Source organism: Scyliorhinus canicula, chromosome 8, assembly GCF_902713615.1.
Source record: "Scyliorhinus canicula chromosome 8, sScyCan1.1, whole genome shotgun sequence".
NCBI classification, from domain to species: Eukaryota; Metazoa; Chordata; class Chondrichthyes; order Carcharhiniformes; family Scyliorhinidae; genus Scyliorhinus; species Scyliorhinus canicula.
Genome location: NC_052153.1, coordinates 173,357,044 through 173,377,697, shown reverse-complemented (window position 1 = coordinate 173,377,697; position 20,654 = coordinate 173,357,044). Strand labels below are relative to the sequence as shown.

The 20,654-nt window shown below is 47.0% G+C and overlaps 1 protein-coding gene across 16 annotated transcripts in view; it reads left to right on the top strand.

Moving 5' to 3' along the window:
- tenm3 (teneurin transmembrane protein 3) overlaps positions 1-20,654 on the top strand; it is a 4,148,867-nt gene that overhangs the window by 1,023,076 nt on the left and 3,105,137 nt on the right. For all 16 annotated transcript variants that reach the window (XM_038805737.1, XM_038805738.1, XM_038805732.1 and 13 more), the window contains exon 3: positions 7,228-7,330. The gene's annotated coding sequence lies outside the window, so the exon portion shown is untranslated. The remainder of the gene's footprint in view (positions 1-7,227; positions 7,331-20,654) is intronic.

Sequence of the window (20,654 nt, the reverse complement as noted above, 5' to 3'; positions counted from 1 at the left end):
TCAATGTCTGTCTGTGCACCATCATATACTTGTGTGTATATTTGACAATTACTCAAGGGCTGGTTTAGCTCACTGGGCTAAATCGGGCTTTTAAAAAGCAGACCAAGGCAGGCCAGCAGCACGGTTCAATTCCCGTACCAGCCTCCCCGGACAGGCGCCGGAATGTGGCGACTAGGGGCTTTTCACAGTAACTTCATTTCATTTTCCGGTAACTATAGGCCGGTGAGCCTAACGTCTGTGGTGGGTAAGGTCTTGGAGAGGATTATAAAAGGTACGATTTATAATCATCTAGATAGGAATAATATGATTAGGGATAGTCAGCATGGTTTTGTGAAGGGTAGGTCATGCCTCACAAACCTTATCGAGTTCTTTGAGAAGGTGACTGAACAGGTAGACGAGGGTAGAGCAGTTGATGTGGTGTATATGGATTTCAGTAAAGCGTTTCATAAGGTTCCCCACGGTCGGCTATTGCAGAAAATACGGAGGCTGGGGATTGAGGGTGATTTAGAGATGTGGATCAGAAATTGGCTAGTTGAAAGAAGACAGAGAGTAGTGGTTGATGGGAAATGATCAGAATGGAGTTCAGTTACGAGTGGCATACCACAAGGATCTGTTCTGGGGCCGTTGCTGTTTGTCATTTTTATAAATGACCTAGAGGAGGGCGCAGAAGAATGGGTGAGTAAATTTGCAGACGACACTAAAGTCGGTGGAGTTGTAGACAGTGCGGAAGGATGTTGCAGGTTACAGAGGGACATAGATAAGCTGCAGAGCTGGGCTGAGAGGTGGCAAATGGAGTTTAATGTGGAGAAGTGTGAGGTGATTCACTTTGGAAAGAATAACAGGAATGCGGAATATTTGGTTAATGGTAAAATTCTTGGTAGTGTGGATGAGCAGAGGGATCTCGGTGTCCATGTCCATAGATCCCTGAAAGTTGCCACCCAGGTTGATAGGGTTGTGAAGAAGGCCTATGGTGTGTTGGCCTTTATTGGTAGAGGGATTGAGTTCCGGAGCCATGAGGTCATGTTGCAGTTGTACAAAACTCTAGTACGGCCGCATTTGGAGTATTGCGTACAGTTCTGGTCGCCTCATTATAGGAAGGACGTGGAAGCTTTGGAACGGGTGCAGAGGAGATTTACCAGGATGTTACCTGGTATGGAGGGAAAATCTTATGAGGAAAGGCTGATGGACGTGAGGTTGTTTTCGTTAGAGAGAAGAAGGTTAAGAGGTGACTTAATAGAGGCATACAAAATGATCAGAGGGTTAGATAGGGTGGACAGCGAGAGCCTTCTCCCGCGGATGGGGGTGGCTAGCACGAGGGGACATAGCCTTAAATTGAGGGGTAATAGATATAGGACAGAGGTCAGAGGTGTGTTTTTTACGCAAAGAGTGGTGAGGCCGTGGAATGCCCTACCTGCAACAGTAGTGAACTCGCCAACATTGAGGGCATTTAAAAATTTATTGGATAAGCATATGGATGATAAGGGCATAGTGTAGGTTAGATGGCCTTTAGTTTTTTTTCCATGTCGGTGCAACATCGAGGGCCGAAGGGCCTGTACTGCGCTGTATCGTTCTATGTTCTATGTTCTATGCCGCCTCCTTGAGGATTAAATATACTTTGCATTTTAATTTTCCCATCTCTCCGGAAGGTCATGGCAGATGGCTACCTATCTGTTGCAATAGGTTCCTGTTGTATGTAATGGTATTTGCAGGGGGAAATCTAAACAGAATGGTCTACAAGTAGAACAATCTAGGTAAGGGCATCTAAAGCGCGGATAATTTTTAACAGTTTTCTGAAAGATTTGAGGATTGCAATCGAGCTGTACGCTATTAGCAATGGATGCATTAATCAGTGCATTTTAAATTCTTCTGCTATTTCAGGAGGTCATAATCCCTTTCAAATAAATATGCTCATATATCGAAATGATTGCATAACATTTTTGCTCGTGCAAAAAACAGAAATCTCTGGAAAAAATCCGTTGGTCTGGCAGCATCAGTGAAGAGAGAAAATGCAGTTCATAGTTTAAGACTGCTCTTCTTCAGAGTTAAAGAGAGGGAGAAATGTGATGGGTGGGAATCTCTGTCCCCGGGACACCTGGAATGCCTTCCTCGATGGGACGGAAAATCTTGCTTCGGGGCAAAATCCGAATCGTGCCAGGCGCAGACCCAAATGCTGTGCTCCGATCTCCCGCTGGCGGCATTAACGAGCTCAATGCTGCACGCCAGCAGGAGCATCTATTTAGTGGACCCGGCACCATATGCTCTGTCCTCCCATGATTCTCCAGTCCCCACAACCCTTGCCCCCTTGGCCTACCGAGAGGTCCACCATGCCAGGGCCACAATGGTAGAGACCATCCGAGACCCAACCAACCCCCGCACCACAAATCTGTCCCACCCACCCACCCCCATCGCTTCGCACAGCAGCCCCTAATCCCTGGATTGCCTGGGTGCCCCCCACCTCCAAAGAGGGAGACCCCCCCCCCTATTGGGATCCCTGTAATATGGAGTGCCCCCCGTAGGGACCACTGTGATAGAGGGACCTTCCACAGGGACTATTGTGATCGAGAGACCCCCACAGGGATCACCTGACTAAAGGGACCCATCTGTGGCCCCCTGACTAAAGGGACTCCCAGTAACTTCCTAACTAAAAGGACCTGCCCACCAGGGACCCCCTTGACTCAAGGGAACACACCCCTCCCCCTACACCAGAAAAGAAAACTCTGCCTGGAAGCTAGAGAGCAGTCCAGTGGAAAGGGGCTATGGAAAGCATTATCGAGGTAAGTGCAGTCAAATCACATGGTTGGAATGCACTTACGTTCTTTGATGTGGGCAATGTTTACAAACATTGGGGTTCCACCACAGGCCACAATTGTGAAATGATATGAATGGATCAAAGCTGCAGATGGTTTTTACAAGCTGTCAACCAGGACACTAAAGCTATGAATGGCCTGCAGATAGTGGATTGGCGGGAACCAGTGGCAGGCACAGCTGCTCTCCTTCAAGGAATAGACACATGGAGCTGCAAGCTAAGTATTACAACTTTAATGCTTCCCTCTGTCCCTGTCTGAACTACTCTCCAGCTCCCAGGCAGGGTACTCTTTTCTGGCAGGGGGGGGGGGGGGGGTGGTCTGGTTCCCTTAGTCAGGGGTCCCTGAGGATTTCCCTTTAGACAGAGGGTCCCTGCAAGTGTCCCTTTAATCAGGGGGTTCCTGGGGGGGGGGGGGGGGGGGGGATCCCATTAGTTAGGAGTCCCTCGATGAGTCTCTTTAGTCAGGGGGTCCACCTATCTCAGGGGTCCCTGTGGGGTGCCCCCTTATCACAGGGATCTCCATGGGGAGTCCTTCTATCACAGGGGTCCCTGTGGGGGTCCCCCTGTCGCAGCGGTCACTATGGGAGGTCTCCCTATTACTGCACGGCAGCACAGCGGTTAGCTCAGTTGCTTCACAGCTCCAGGGTCCCAGGTTTGATTCACGGATTGGGTCACTGTCTGTGTGGAGTCTGCACGTTCTCCCCGTGTGTGCGTGGGTTTCCTCCGGGTGCTCTGGTTTCCTCCCACAGTCTAAAGATGTGCAGGTTAGGTGGATTGGCCGTTCTAAATTGCCCTTCGTGTACAAAACATTTGGGTGGGGTGCTGGGCTGCAGGGATAGGGCGGAGGGGTGGGCTTAGGTAGGATGCTCTTTCCAAGGGCCGCTGCAGACTTGATGGGCCAAATGGCCTCCTTTGCACTGTAAATTCTATGATTTTGTGATTCTAAGGGTTCCTGTGGGGGTTCCACTATTAAATCAGCCCCTGTGGGGGGCTCTCCCTATCATAGTCCCTGGGTGGACCTTCTTATTACAGACATGCCTAAGAGTCCCCCTATTGCAGGGGCCCCTGGCGGGGAGTCCCATAATACAGCAGTCCCTGCGGGTTCCTATTTTACAGAGGTTCTTGGGGGGGGGGGGGGGGGTTCCGGCTATTATAGGTGTCCCTGGGATGGGGGTGCAGGTTGGGTCACCCCGTACTTGTGGGTGGAGAGGTACCCAGGCAATTCTGGGGGGGTGGGGGATTGCAGAGTGATGGTGGTGGAGTGGGGGGGATCGACTGCGATTTGAGGTGGGGGTGTCAGGGCCGGTTTGCGGTGCAGGGGGAGGGGGTGGTGGCCGGATGGGGGACCTCTTTATCGGGCTACAAGGTCAAGGTCGCTGGGAATCTCTTGTATTCCACGCCAAGCATAAATTTGCATGAATACTGAATTGCATCCGGCTTTACGACTATGTTGCTCGTTATGCTTTTCCTTAATTTGCTCTGTTTTAATTACCTTTGCTCAAGAGTCGCCAGGTATCTTTCTGATACCACCACAGGGTTTAAAGCCAAATACTGATCAATGACTCGATACACCAATTAGTAAATTTTAAATTAATACACGTTTATTTACACACACAGTCCATTATTACTCATGCATAAACTTTACTCGCTAAAGTACAACTGCTACTAAAAGCCTATACTTAGCTTCGAGTGGCCTACTCAGTCAGAGGAACAATGGCCGTTGTCCGCTTCTGATAGTGCTGGCTTCGAACTGGTATGGAATAGTAGCTAGGAGCGCCTGTCTCGTAGCGTGCATTGACTTAAGACTTACTTGGTTGGTGCTTGGCGGCCTCTCGTCCCTGAGAGCCAAATGCCAAGGTGAAGAGGAGTTAAAGTAAGAGAAGAGAGCGAACTGACCTTGGGGACTCTGCTTTATACCCCAAGAGGTTTTGCGCCCTTCTGGGCGGACACCGGACTTGGTCAAAATTAATTGGACCATGTCCCAATTGTTCGTATTGATTTTCTCCAATACCGGAGTTAGAACATAGAACAGTACAGCACAGAACAGGCCCTTCGGCCCTCGATGTTGTGCCGAGCAATGATCACCCTACTCAAACCCAAATATCCACCCTATACCCGTAACCCAACAACCCCCTAACCTTACAGGACACTACGGGCAATTTAGCATGGCCAATCCACCTAACCCGCACATCTTTGGACTGCGGGAGGAAACCGGAGCACCTGGAGGAAACCCACGCACACACGGGGAGGACGTGCAGACTCCACACAGACAGTGACCCAGCCGGGAATCAAACCTGGGACCCTGGAGCTGTGAAGCATTTATGTTAACCACCATGCTACCGTGCTGCCCACTAAATTACCCTTAGTGGTTAGGAGGGGTTATGGGGATAGGGTGGAAGTGACGGCTTAAGTGGGTCGGTGCAGACTCGATGGGCCGACTGGCCTCCTTCTGCACTGTCGGCTCTGTTCTAACCCAGTAACCCCACCTAAACCTTTTGGACACGAAAGGGCACTTTATCATGGCCAATCCACCTAACTTGCACATTTTTGGACTGCGGGAGGAAACCTGGAGCAGCCGGAGGAAACCCACACAGACACGGGGAGAACGTGCAGACTCCGCATAGACAGTGACCCAGCGGGGAATCGAACCTGGGACCCTGGCGCTGTGAAGCAAATGTGCGAACCACTGTGCTACCGTGCCCCTCTAAAGTTGTTCCCTGATTGTTGGGCGGGCTCTATGTAACCGTTTGCCTGTCTTTGTTTTAGCTTCCACTGGCGCCGGGAAGTCTGTCCCAGGACCGATTGTTTCAATGTTTCTTTTGGTCCCTGGAGATAGCTCATTACTATGCTAATGGCTATTGGTTTCAGTTCTGTCTGGGTTCTGCAAGTCCTAATACACAGGAAACCTTGCACCTGCTTGTTTTCTCTAGTGCTGTCCATTTCTCCCTCCACTGGTTGCGAGTGTCCATTTTGGAATCGGGACGTGGCCACTCCAGGTGGCTACAACTGTGTGGTGATTGTAAAACTGGTGCAATTCAGCTCTGGCTGGAGAACATTGGGCTGGATTCTGCGTAGCCAGATGCCAAAATTGTGATTGGTGATCGGGCAGAGAATGGATTCCGACACTGGAATCAGGGCGGCGCCGGTTTGTCACCGGCCCGTCATGCTCTGCCCCCACCAAAATGCCGTCATCTCATCCATTGACGCATCATCGGCAGGACTTCCACCGTACTCCACCCCCGATGGGCTAAGTTCCCGACCGTGCGGTCGACACATGGTCTCAGCGGTCGGGAACCTGACTGTCCAGCGCCGCCACAGTCGGGCAGGAGCCATGTGGCTGGCTGGGGGAGCTTCGGCGAGGGCTGGGGGGAATGGTGGGGGGTGGCGATTGGGTGTCCAGGGGGGGCACTATCTGGCAGGTCGGGTCCGGAAATGGTGTGCACCATGTTGTACAACGCGACCGCTGCAGGTCATCACCTTGCGCGTGCGCGGCCCACGTACCTGGCAATTCACCAGTCGGTTTTGTCGCGGAGGCCGGGCATTTTACATGGCACGGCTGCTCGCCCCTCACCAGTCCAGTCGGAGGATCAGTGCTGGGGCAGCGTGGAGTATTGTGACATAAAACGCCACGGATCCTCCGTATAGCTTGAAAATCAGAGAATCCAGCCTACAATATCAAAACGCGTTAATGCGCAAATAAAGGTCAGTGCTCAGTGAAAGCAAAACTAAAGAACAAGTGATAGATGGCCCACTGGGCAAGGGGGCAGTTTCCTGCTTCCATCGGAACCAAAAATGTTTTGGGAAGTTTCTTATGAATTGCCATCTGTTGAATCAGGCACCATAACACATTCAAATATATTGCTTGTACGTTAATTGCCATAATTTGCCTAGACACTTGCAGAAGCAAGTTTCATTTGGAAATGTTATTTAAAGAATAGCTATCTTAATGGACGGTGATGGTGTTGAGAGTTTTGTAGTATCTGCTGAAATTTTGAATAAATGTGTTCACGTAAAACCTATTTGGAGTAATCGGGGAGGGTCCGTCGTGGTTTTAAAAATGATTATTAAAACAAATTATTCAAGGCGATGGCAGTGGAGAAGATTATTGGGGGACAGAGACTGCAACTTTAAACTGCGAGTATCAAATGCTAAAGTTCCAGGTTTTTCTTTGATTTCTGACCATGATTCCTAATTCTGTCAATCTTACTGCTGCTATGATTATGAAATGACATGAAACTTGGACCTAGTTCTCAGACTTCACTGAAGCAAAATCTATGACGTGCCTTTGGGGTATATTTCTGTCTGTGGGTTCAGCCAGATGTAAGTAAGGGAGATTTGTGTTGAACTGAGGGTGCAGATTCTGGTTGGATATTGTGCACCCGGTGATTATCCTTTCTTATTTTTGTTTGCTATAATTGCAGCAATTTCTTCGAATATGCCACTGTGACAGACACGGAAAATCTGAAACATTTCGCTTTCTAACTGAGGTGACGGTTTCCTCCTGGTGACTACGTACTGCAAAGCGTAAGTGTCCTCGTCTTTCCTTCTCACTTTATTTTTTTGAAATCTTCTCTAAGATCATGGTATCCACCATCTATTATAATATATACTGTTCCTTTGTAAAATCACCCACCTCTAATGCTTCTTACTAAATGCATCATGCAATCCCACTTTCCGATCATGTGATACTAATGCTCTTTAAGAAAGCCTTCTGTAACTACTATATTTTACAAAATGAATTGGTTTCAATACAAATGAGTTCATTTTTTACATTTAATATGAAATAAATTTGCAGATTTGGCCATGAACGTTCTACCATGGAGTCTGACTGACTGAAACTTAACAATCAAAACACTTTAATAAGATTTCCGTCCATTTAAACAAGACAGTACTAATGGTCTCAGGCATTAAGGCTAATTAACCTAGACTTCTGGTCTTTTTTTTGTGAGGTCCAGGTAATGAATTATTATCATTATTTTACAACTAAATATGATACTGTCTTTTATCGAATAAATTCAGAAACTATTATTTTGAATGGAATTTATTGAGGATCGCAAAATCTAATTTGCGGGAAATCGAATTAAACGTATAAAGTAGGTTCTGGAAGAAGCCCTTTTGGGCCATTCATTTTCGGAGACTCAATTCTATATCTCATAATTCCATCTTCTTGTTTTTTGGCTCCGTTCAATGTCCTGCCATCAATCTACTGGCCCATTTGATCATCTGTTCAGGAGAATTTCTCTGTCTCTGTTCTAAACTGCTTCAGATGTTTTTGTGGGTGTCTGAAAGTTGACGGTCAGCAATTGTGCAGTTACTTGTAAAAACTCAGATGAAAATCAAACCTTTGTGGATGCACTTTGAGAAGGTAAGCGATGAGGGTAAAAACCTAAAGATTTTGAGAACATTGAACAAAACAGAGAATGTGGGAGGCGAGAATGGGGATGGAAAAAAATAAGATAGGTTGATGTCACAGGTGAAGAGCCTTCATGACTCAGATTTATGGACCTTTTAAAATTAAACTGTTTTTTAAATACAATAAAACCACAGCTACCTCTTGTTCCCAGTTTATTGGTTTTCCTAGGTTCATTTGAAGGACCTATGGTTCTTTTATAAGAAAACACTGAGGGCATACAAACGATTGCTGTTTGTGAAGTTTTAATATTGCTGTGGCTTGGGTATCACCATCTAGCAATGATGTCTGCACAAATCAGAGGAAAATGTTTGACCTTAAGCCATCATTGAAGCCCCCAGTGTTGAATTGTATGGTTGATGTTGGGATATGCGAATCTGAAGTAAAAAGACAAAGGCTTGATGCTTCTCTTGAATGAACTTGGATTGAGCACGTCAAAGTAATTGCGTAGCATCTGAGTTATTTAATTTCCTATTTGCTTGATGGAGTTGTTTGTGTTTAGTTTAAAAGGACCTTAGAGTTGTAATTGTTTTGAACTGCATATGTGACCATCGTTAAAAAAAATACTCAGACATACCTTAGCAAAAGAAAAGGAACTAAGTTGGTACAAGTGATCACACTATCCACCACATCTTGCAGCTAACTCATATATTTAGATTCAGATTTATTGTCACGTGTACCGAGGTACAGTGAAAAGTGCCGTTCTGCATACAGTTCAGGCAGATCGTTCAATACGTGAAAAACTTAGGACATATGATAAATGCACAATGTAAATACATAGACATAGATACAGGTGAAGCAGACAGAGTATAGTGCCACAACTGTAGAGAAGATGCACAGAAAGATCAGTTGAGTCCGTAATTCTCTACCTCTGCCAATGAAGGAAGGCATTCAGTATGCTTTCTTTACAACCTTGTCTACTATTCTTGTACAGTTAGTGGATGTGAGGAATGCTTGCAGAGAAATGTAATGGAAATGTCTATTTTATGTTCAGGTCTCTGCATTCGACTTAAAATACAGTTAACTTAGAGCTTTTACAGTCAGGAAATAGTGAGTAAATATCAAGAAGGCAATCAAATCTGCAAAGTTGATACCAACTACTGTCAGAATATATTGTGAAGATCTAATGATCTAACCTTCTAAGAGATACATTTGTCTTTTGTTAAAAGGCTTGCATTGTCTGCACATTTAAGGACAGCTTTTTAATGACCCTTGTTCTTTGGAGTACCAACTTTGCAGAATGATAGGGTTGAATTCTCCCATGGCACCGCCAATGGATTCAATCATGGGCAATGGGGAGAATTCGGCAGGAGTCCAGAAATCGATTTTACGCTGGTATGAATTTCCTACGGGATCTTCGACTGGTGCCAACCATGATAGATTGGGAATGCGTTGGAGGTTGTTGTGAAACTGATTTGCATCCCGCTGATGGGATGCAGATAAGGTCCCAATTGTAACCTTCTACCCGCACCTGATTCTCTCCGATGCGAGCGGGAAAACATGCCAGTCCAGAATATGGCTGGAACAATGTGATGTGCAGAAGTCAAGACTCATCTGAATAATGACCGGGGCTGCCTCCAGAGTTCAGGATGGAGGCCGCCAGCAATGTTGGACCCCAGAATACCTCAGCAGTGGATTGGGGGAGAGCATCTACAGGTGAAGCTTCCAGATTCCAGTGCTGTTGCGGAGGTCCATTTTCCAGCCTCAGCATTTTCCTGCAGATCCATCTTCTTTTACAGAAGACCCATCTTCTTCATTGATATATCAGCGATGTTGGGGCCTTTTCAGTTTGTCACCCAAATATGATGGCGCAACACGACCCATCACGTCCTCCCTACAATGGAACACACAAAAAGCTTTTATTTTACATACTCTACATTGTTTATATCATCCGGTCTCCCATATGTATTGCTCATGGTGAGTAGGAGGATCATATATATCGATCGGACCATACTACCATGCAGAGTTTAACAACGGGCCCGTGATAAAGAAAGAACTTGCATTTAAAAAGCACCTATCACAACATCAGGATGACCCAAAGTGCCTTGCCGCAAATATAATACTTCTGAAATCTTGTCACTTTTGCAAAGGTTGCATCAAATATGTTTATATTTCCATGTTATTTTGGGATCTTTTCTTCCGATTCATTTTGGGGTTCAATTCCATAAGTGTCCGCTTTAATGCGGAAACCATAAACAGCCAACCATTATTTCATATTAATTCCTTTATTTGTCCATTAAAATGTTATTGCATGTCATTTTGAAATCTAGTGCTAAAAAACGGTATATCACACAACACACATTTATTGGAGGCAGACATCCAGCAGATTAGAGCATAGGTTTAGCCACAGCAAATACTTTGGCATGACTGGGAGGATACCCAGACTTTCAGAGCATCTAAGGAATGAAACTATGAGGTTCAATCTTTGGAAGCATATGAGCAGATCTGAGAAACTTTGTAAATTGAATCCAGTTATTCTTAGAATCATGGAAAATTTATGACACAGGAAGAGGCCACTTGGCCCATCATGTCTGTGCTCACAGACAAAATGAGCCACCCAGCCTAATTCAACCATCCCGCATTTTCGTAGATTATCATAGAATTTACAGTGCAGAAGGAGGCCATTCGGCCCATCAAGTCTGCACATGGAAAGAGCACCCTACCCAAGGTCAACACCTCCACCCTATCCCCATAACCCAGTAACCCCACCCAACACTAAAGGCAATTTTGGACAATTTTGGAAATTTATCATGGCCAATCCACCTAACTTGCACATCTTTATCAGAGGCCATGCAGTTACGGAAATTGAGGTGCATATCCGGACATCTTTTACATGAGTTGAGGGTTTCTGCCTCTACTACCCCTTCAACCAGTGAGTTTCAGATCCCTACAACCCTCAGGATTAAAAACGTTTCCTCATCTCCCCTCTAATATTTAAATCAATCACAAATCTTTGCGTCCTCTTCACTGGCCTCAGCTGAGGTAAATAAGGTCTTCCCATCCACTCTCTCCAGGTTCTTCACAATTTTGTACAACCCCAAACAATCCAATCTTTCCTCAAAGCTACATTTTTACCGTCCTGACATCACCCTTGTAAATCTCCTCTGTGCCCTCTCCAATACAATTGCGTCCTTTCAGTTATGAGGTGACTAGAAGTGCACACAGTGCTCAATTCGGGGTTAGACTAATATATGGTTCAGCATAACATCCCTACTTTTTTATTGCATACCAATGTAGAACAATAGGTGCAAAATCAGCTTTGAGGCCTGAACTGATTCTGAAATGAAAAGAGCGGGAAATCATTCCTCCAGAGAATGTCACTTCGCTTCTTTTCTGGCGTGAAGCCCATGGGGTTAAATGCACTAATTAACATCAGATACAATTTACAGCCTCACCGGTCGGCCATCAGGAAACACCCAGCAGTTCCTACTCGCTACCACACTTAGAAACATAATTTAGATGAGGGCACTAAATGTTATGGGAGGGATTCTCCTTTCCGGGGACTAAGTTCCCACGTCAGAGGGAAAACCGGCGCCAACCACTCCGATGTCAACAGTCTACGAAAGTGTGAAATTGTCCGCACTTTCGGAGGCTGGGTGGATGCTGGAGGGACTAGAGGGCCGGCGCTGAAGGGACTGCACGAGTTAGCGCACGCACCAAAGGGCCGGCGTAATCTTGCGCATGTGCAGAACCGCCGGCGTGATTCCACACACGCGCAGACCGGCCGGCGTATTCTGGCGCACACGCAGGGGGTTGTCTTCTCGCGCCGGCCATGGCAGAGCCCGACAAGGGCTGGCGCGGAAGGAAGGAGTGCCCCCACGGCACAGGCTCGCCCGCAGATCGGTGGGCCCCCATCGTGGGCCCGCCACTGTGCCCCCCCCCCCTCCCAGGGTCGGATCCCCCCGTGTCCCCCCGAGGATTGCCCCAGCCGACTTATCTGCCAACGGCCCCCGGCCGGGGTGGCGTGAACCCCACCCCCGCCCGAAAAGTGGCGCCGGGAAATACAGCAGCTGGTGTCGGGGTGGGATTCACGTCGCCCCCACCCCAGGGATTCTCTGACCCGGCGGGGTGTCGGAGAATCCCGCTGAATATCTCCAAATTTGCAGATTATGCAAAGTTGTGTTTGGGGGGTGAGCTGTGAGGAGGATGCAGAATATACATCACTGTCATTGGGCAATAAAGAAGGGAAATGGACATTGGCCTTCAGAGTGAGAAGATTCGAGTAATGGATCAGGGATGTCTTGCTGCAATTATACAGGGCCTTGGTGAGGCCGGACTGGGAATATTGTGCCCCTGATCAGTGGAAGGATGTTCTTGCTGTAGAGGGAGTGCAGCGAAATGTTTACCAGCCTGATTCCTGGGCTGGCGAAACTGACTTATGTGGGTAAATTGAGTCAGTTAGGATTATATTCGCTGGAGTTCAGAAGAATCAGAGGAGATCTCATAGAAACCAATCAAATTCTAGTAGGACTAGACAAGGTAGATGCTGGAAGGATGTTCCTGATGGTTGGTGAGTCTAGAACCAGTAGTCACAGTCTGAGGTACAAGGTGGACCTTTTCGGACTGAGATGAGGAGAAATTTCTTGACCCAGAGAGTGGTGAGCTTGTGGAATTCGCTACCACAGAAAGTAGCTGAGGCCAAAACATCATGGTCAGGATTCTCCCTCCTGCCGCACCTGTTTTCTGGTGTGGCGCACCCCCGGCGGCAGCAGGATTCTCTGTACTGGCAGTCAGCCAATGGGGTTTCCCATTGTGGGCAACCCCGGGCCATCAGGAAATTCCTGGGGTGAGTGCACTGCCAGCGAAGTGGAAGATCCCGCCAATGGAGAATCCAGTCCCATATGTTAGACAAAAGGGCCCAAAGGATATAGGAGGAAAGCGGGAGCAGGCTTTTGAGTTGGATGATCAGCCATGATCATAATGAATGAGGAGCAGGCTTGAAATGCTGAATAGCCTCCTTCTACTTCTAATTTCTATATTTCTATGTTTAATCAATTAGCATTTTTCCAAGAAAAAAATCATTTTTAAGGGATATGGGCTTCACTGGCTAGACGTACATTTGTTGTCCATCCCTAATTGCTCTTGAGAAGGTAATGGCGAGCTGCACAGTGGTTAGCACTGCTGCCTCACAGCTCCAGGGACTTGGGTTCAATTCCGACCTCGGGTGATTGTCTGTGTGGAGTTTGCACTTTCTGCTCCTGTCTGCGTGGGCTTCCTTCAGGTGCTACGGTTTCCTCCCACAGTCCATAGATGTGCAAATTAGGTGGATTGGCCATGCCAAATTGCCCCTTAGTGTCCAAAGGGAAGGTGGGTTTACTGGGATAGGGTGGGGAAATGGGCACATGTAGCCCATTTCAGAGGGTCGGTGCAGACTTGATGGGTTGAATGGTCTCCTTCTGTACTTTCTGATTTTGATTTGATTAATTTATTGTCACATGTACCGAAGTACAGTGAGAAGTATTTTTCTGCGGCCGAGGGAACGTACACAGTACATACACAGTAGACAATAATCAACAGAGAACATTGATAAATGGTACATCGACAAACAGTGATTGGTTACGGTGAGGAACAAGGGGCCAAACAAAGCAAATACATGAGCAAGAGCAGCAGAGGGCATCGTAAAAAGTGTTCTTACAGGGAACAGATCAGTCCGAGGGGGAGTCATTGAGGAGTCTTGTAGCTGTGAGGAAGAAGCTGTTTCTTTGTCTGGATGTGCAGGACTTCAGACTTCTGTACCTTCTGCCTGATGGAAGGTTCTGGAAGAAGGCTTTGACTGGGTGGGAGGGGTCTCTGATAATGCTGTCTGCCTTCTTGAGGGGAGCGGGAGGTGTATACAGAATCAATGTGGGGGTGGCAAGCTTGTGTGATGCGCTGGGCTGAGTTCACCACACTGCAGTTTCTTGCGATCTTGGATCGTGCTGTTGCCATACCCAGCCGTGATGCAGCCGGACAGGATGTTCTCTATGGCACATCTGTAGAAGTTTGTGAGTATCGATGCAGACATGCTGAATTTTTTTAGCTTCCGTAGGAAGTAGAGACATTGGGGTTTCGTGACTGTTGCATCAACGTGAGTGGACCTGGACAGACTGTTGGTGATGGTGTCCCCCAGGAACGTAAAGCTCTCGACCATGTCCACTTCGGAGCCATTGATGCAGACGGGAATGTGTGTTGTGCTATGCTTCCTGAAGTCGATGATCAGTTCCTTGGTCTTTCCAACATTTAGAGAGGTTGTTTTCGGTACACCATGCAACCAAGTGATTTATCTCTCCCCTGTAGTCTGATTCGTTATTGTTTGAGATACGGCCCACCACAGTCGTATCATTAGCAAACTTATTGATTGAGTTGGAGTTAAATCTTGCCACACAGTTATGTGTGTACAGGGAGTACAGTAGAGGACTGAGCACACATCCTTGCGGGGCCTGGTGTTGAGGACTATTGTGGAGGAGGTGCTGTTGCCTTTCCTGACAGATTGGGGTCTGTTGGTGAGGAAGTCAAGGATCCAACTGCACAGGGAGGGGTCAAGTCCAAGATTGCAGAGTTTGGTTATTAGTCTTGTCGGGATACTGTCGGGAATCTATGATCTATACCTTGTTGAACTGCTGCAGTCCATGTGGTTTAGGTACCACGCAATGCAAGAACTTGAGCAGGATGTGTTCACTGACGGAAAAATATAAAAACTTTTGCTTATGGTCAAACTCACAAGGATGTCTTTAAATATCAGAGATAAATTTCATGTGCTTTGGGCTTTTACTCCAATAATTTTTCAAGTTCAATATCTCAGGACTCTCCTGTCACTGAGTTCTTGCTCACCCATGGTCTATAGTTGCTGCACCTACCCCATATCTGAATAATTTGTACTGAGCCCACTGTCACTATATTTTGGATTTCTGGTTATATTGTGTGCTTGACTGTCGTTTTACTTGATGACCCGGACGATAGAGGAAAAACAGCATTTCACTAGCTTGAGGCATGGGTTATATCCTCCCATAAAGATTTATGAAGCAGTAAATGGGTAAGTGAAAGAAGCAATGAAATGGGTATCTTCAATCGGCGTAGTATTAACAGTGCAGTCCCTCCTTGGAATGCATAAGAAACTGGCTGAAGCAAAGAAAACAATGGGTGACTTTTAAAGAAGCAAGACTGCGGCAGAGGTGATTTTTTAAAAAATTTATTCATGGGACGTGGACATTTATTGCCCATCCATAATTGTCCTTGAGGGGGCAGTTAAGAATCAACCACACTGCTGTGGGTCTGGAGTCACATGGAGGCCAGACCAGGGGCAGGATTCTCTGCCCCGCCGCGCTACATTTCTGTTTCAGCACGCCGGCGGGATGCTCCGTTATGCCGGCTGGTCAACGGGGTTTCCCATTGTGGGGTAGTCCCACACCATCGGGAAAGCTCCGGGCTGCTGGCAAAACAGAGCATCCCACCAGAGGAGAATCCAGCCCCATGTAAGGACGGCAGATTTCCTTCCCTAAAGGATTTTCGTGAACCAGATGGCGTTTTAAGACAATCGATAATGATTTCATGATCATTATTAGACTTTTAAGGGGCAGCACGGTGGCACAGTGGTTAGCATTGCTGCCTACGGCGCTGAGGACCCGGGTTCGAATCCCGGCCCTGGGTCACTGTCTGTGTGGAGTTTGCACATTCTCCCCGTGTCTGCGTGGGTTTCGCCCCCACAACCCAAAGATGTGCACGTTAGGTGGATTGGCCATGCTAAATTGCCCCTTAATTGGAAAAAATAATTGGGTACTCTAAATTAAAAAAAAAAAATTATTAGACTTTTAATTCAGATTTTTATACAATTCAAATTTCACCATCTGAACTTAGGTCTTCAGGGCATTGCTCTGGGTCTCTAGATTGCCAGCCCAGTGACAATGTCTGCAGGTCGGCGCAACATCGAGGGTTGAAGGGCCCGTACTGCGCTGTAATGTTCTATGTTCTATTAATCCACCACCTCCCCATAATCACAGAGTGGGGCATCGAATGGCTCAATATTGGGACCAGTTCTATTTCAAATTGCTATCAAGTGCTTGGATTCATAAGCATGCTGTAAAAAGATCAAAATTGCAGATGATGCCAAATCAGTAAGAGTGGAATTGGAATCTGTTGATGAATATATGTAAACAGCTGGTGAAATGCTTTTCGACCACATTCCAACATCAAGAAAGATGACAGTCAAGCACACAAAATATAACCAGCAACTCAACATCTAGTGACAAGGGCACACTGCTTGTTCTTTGGGCTCAGTACAATTTGTTTAGATATTGGGTAGAACAAAAATGGCAGATGAAATGTGACATACCTGCAGATATGAAGGGAAAATGGGTGACACACGTTTCCCATGAATGATCTTGGAAATAGCCCAAGATGTAATGGAAAGAGACCGGGGCAATGTAAATGGTGTATTATTAAATAGCTTTATTTCATTCAGATTAAAAGAACACTGATTTACGCAGTCAAAACAATCATGTACAGAGGGAAAGGAATCAATACGACCATTTAGCCCCTCAAGCCTGTTCTGGCATTTAGTGAAATCATGGCTGAGATGTAACCTAACTCCAAATATCCCGGTAGGGATTCTCTGGTCGCCAACGGCAAAATCGCGTTCGGCAATTGCCCGGAGAATCCCCTTTTGCGATGCTCCGCACTCTCCAAAGCGCCATATTCTCCAAGTACCCACGCGCCGTACCGACAGCCTCAGGACATTGCCAGAGGCCCACCTCCTGATTTTTCACCCCACCTCCTGATTTTTCGCCCCTGACTGGGGCGTAAAATGTCCACCGTTCCCACACCGGCGTGAGGATGTAGCCTCACAATTGGAGAATCCAATCCCCCGTCTTTGCACCGTTTCTCTTCATACTATTGGCTGACAAAAATCTATTCATCTCAGTTTCAAAATTAACAATTGGTCAAGCATCAATTGCCATTTGCAGAAGAGGGTTCCGAGTTTCTACCATCCTTTGCATGTTGGTGCTTCCTTAATTAAGGTCTGGCTGTAATGTTCAGGCTATCTCCCATAATCTTAGATTCTCCAACTCAATCCTCTCCCTCTGTTCCTTCTAATATTGTGAAAACTTTAATCAAAGCACCTCTTAGCCTTCTAAATTGCAAGTAAAACAACCCGAGTTTGTGTAATTCCTCGTCGTAATTTAGCCCTTAGGGCCCAGGGAGAATAATAAGCCCTCCATAGTAAAACCTCCCTCCAAGACCAGCAGATGCTCCCTAAGATGTGATGTTTAGAACTGCTGGGAGTACACCAGGCGTGGTCAACTAATAATTATAACAATAATCACTTATTGTCACAAGTAGTCTGCAATGAAGTTACTGTAAAAAGCCCCTAGTCGCCACATTCCGGCGCCTGTTCGGGGAGACCGGTACACAAATTGAACCTGCGCTGCTGGCCTTGTTCTGCATTACAAGCCAGCTGTTTAGCCCACTGTGCTAAACTAGCCCTTGGAGCTGCAGTCTGACCTCTACCCACTTTAATCTTACTCCTGTAAGCATTCCATTTACCATTTTGATTGTTTTCTGCACAAGTTCAAAGCATTTTAATGACCCACGTACCAGGACCTCAAGTCCCTTCACCATTTAGAAAATACCCAATTTTAACCTTTATGTATGGTCATCAGCGCCTTTGGCTACTTTACTTGATCTAGGCCCCAAATTTGATGTCACATTTTCCTACATTGTATACAACTCCGAGAACTTTGCAAGTAAACTAAATAATGTTCTGGTCAGGGTGGTGCACTTTGAACCTTGTGTCCAGGTTTGCTCACTCCAAGATAAAGGGAAAATTAATGTGACAAATACAGTGCAGTCACAAGGCTGATCAATCTTCTGAGAACTTAGGAAAGCTTGAAAAATTAGGTTTTACAGACTTTAGACCTCAATATTAATGCCCTCACAATGAGTTGGAAATGGTCAGGGAGTGGGATTAACGAGTTTAAGATGTGAAATGTCTACTCAACAATGCCGGAATGTGGCGACTAGGGGCTTTTCACAGTAACTTCATTGCAGTGTTAATGTAAGCCTACTTGTGACAATAAAGATTATTATTCTTAATAATAATATTTCAACACATAACTAACGTATTTAAGTCAGGCTCGCACAATCCAATTGGAAGAATGATTTCACAGTTGGTTCAGAGGTCTCCCAGGGAATCAGAGAACTTGGCAGTGAAAGGCAGATGCGAGCTCCACAAGGTAAGTGTTTCTTCCAGCCTTACTCGAGGGCCCAGAGTGTTCCTTCTCGTCTCCTCCAGAAAGGGTTCTCACATGAGATCTTGAGCCAAATAGATTTTCCTCTCAGCCTCTGACCAAGCTGTCAACTTTGTCAGGTGTTAAGGGCAGCATGTGGCGCAGTGGGTAGTACTGGGACTGTGACGTTGAGGACCTGGGTTCGAATCCTGGCTCCGGGTCACTTTCCGTGTGTTGTTTGCACATTCTCCCCATGTCTGCGTGGGTTTCACCTCTACAACCCAACGATGTGCAGGTTAGGTGGATTGGCCATGCTAAATTGCCCCTCGATTGGAAAAAAAAATAATTGGGTACTCTAAATGTAAAAAGAAAAAAAAACTTTGTCAGATGTTGGGAAAATGTTAATGAGATCCTGCTACTAAGTTTGTCAGGATGCTGGTGTTCCAGCCTTGCTGAATTCTCCTTTCTCAACATACTTAATATATTTATATCAGATCTCTTCTCCATTATTTTCTTTGTTGCAAGATGACAGTAAAGAATAATTTAATGGTAATAATTCAACGAAACGATCAGTGAATGGATTAGACTTCTGAATAGGTTAAGGTTTAAAATACCGCCAAAAAATGAACTATAGTTTGAAATAGAACAACATCTTAGAAAGCTATATGTGATTAATATTAAACAGAAACATTGCCCCCTCTCCATCAAATACACATACTGGATTGGAATTGATTTTTTGCAACGTGTACCAAGGTACAGTGAAAAGTATTGTTCTGCGTACAGTCCAGACAGATCATTCCATACATGAAAAACATAGGACATACATCAATACACAATGTAAATACATAGACACAGGAAGCTGTTTTTGAACCTGTTGGGCTGTATTCTCAGACTATTGTAACTTGGAAGAGAGAATAACCCGGGTTGGAGGGGTCTTTGATTATGCTGTCCACTTTCCCAAGGCAGCGGGAGGTGTGGACAGAGTCAATGGATGGGAGGCAGGTTTGTGTGATGGACTGGGCTGTGTTCACGACTCTCTGTAGTTTCTTATGGTTTTAGGTTGAGCAGTTGCCATACCAGGCTGTGATGCAGCCAGATAGAATACTTTCTATGGTGCATCTGTAAAAATTGGTGAGGGTCACTGTGGACCAGTTTAGCACAGTGGGCTAAACAGCTGGCTTCTAATGCAGAACAAAGCCAGCAGCGCAGGTTCAATTCCTGTACCGGCCTTCCTGAACAGGGGCGAAATTCTCCGACCCCACGCAGGGTCGGAGAATCGGCCGGCGGCGGCGTTATTCCCGCTCCCGCCGGGTTTTTAATTCTCCAAGCGGCCAAAATCCGGCATTGTGCAAATCCCGCCGGCAGCCTCTGAGAACAGCTGGCGCCGGCGGGATTTCATTTAATTTTTACTGTCAACAAATCTCCAGCCCGGATGGGCCGAAGTCCCGCCGACGTGGCCACGGGTCATGTCGGCGAAAATCACAGTAGGTTTCTAACAGCGTCAACCATTGATGATGGTTGACGCCGTTCAGTTACCAATATCGAGTGCGGGGGGGAGGAGGAGAGTACCGGCGTTTGTGGGGTGGTGGTGGGGAGAGAGTACCGGCGTTTGTGGGGTGGTGGTGGGGAGAGAGTACCGGCGTTTGTGGGGTGGTGGTGGGGAGAGAGTACCGGCGTTTGTGGGGTGGTGTGGGGGGGAGAGAGAGTCCCGGCGTTTGTGGGGTGGTGGTGGGGAGAGAGAGTACCGGCTGTTTGTGGGGTGGTGGTGGTGAGATAGAGTAAACACCGGCTGGGGAGGAGAGTAACGTGGGGTGTGGGGTGGTGGGGGGGAGAGAGAGTCCCCGGTTTGTGGGGTGGTGGTGGGGGAGAGAGAGTACCCGGCGTTTTGTGTGGGGTGGTGGTTGGGGAGAGGAAGTACCGGCGTTTGTGGGGTGGTGGTGGGGGGGAGAGGAAGTCCCCGGGCTTTGGTGGGAGGGGATGAGGAGAGATCCCCGGCGTTTGTGTGGGGGGGGGGGGAAGAGGAAGAGTCTAGGCGTTTGTGTGGGGGGGGGGGGGGGAGAGGAGTCCCCGGCGTTTGTTGTGGGTGGGGGGTGGGTGGGGGGGGGTAGAGAAGTCCCGGCGTTTGTGTTGGTGGGTGGTGGTGGGTGAGAGCTTACCGGCGTTGGTGGGTGTGGTGGGGGTAGGGTGGGGGGGGTAGGTGTAGGGGTGGGGGGGTAGGGTGGGTAGGGGTGTGGTG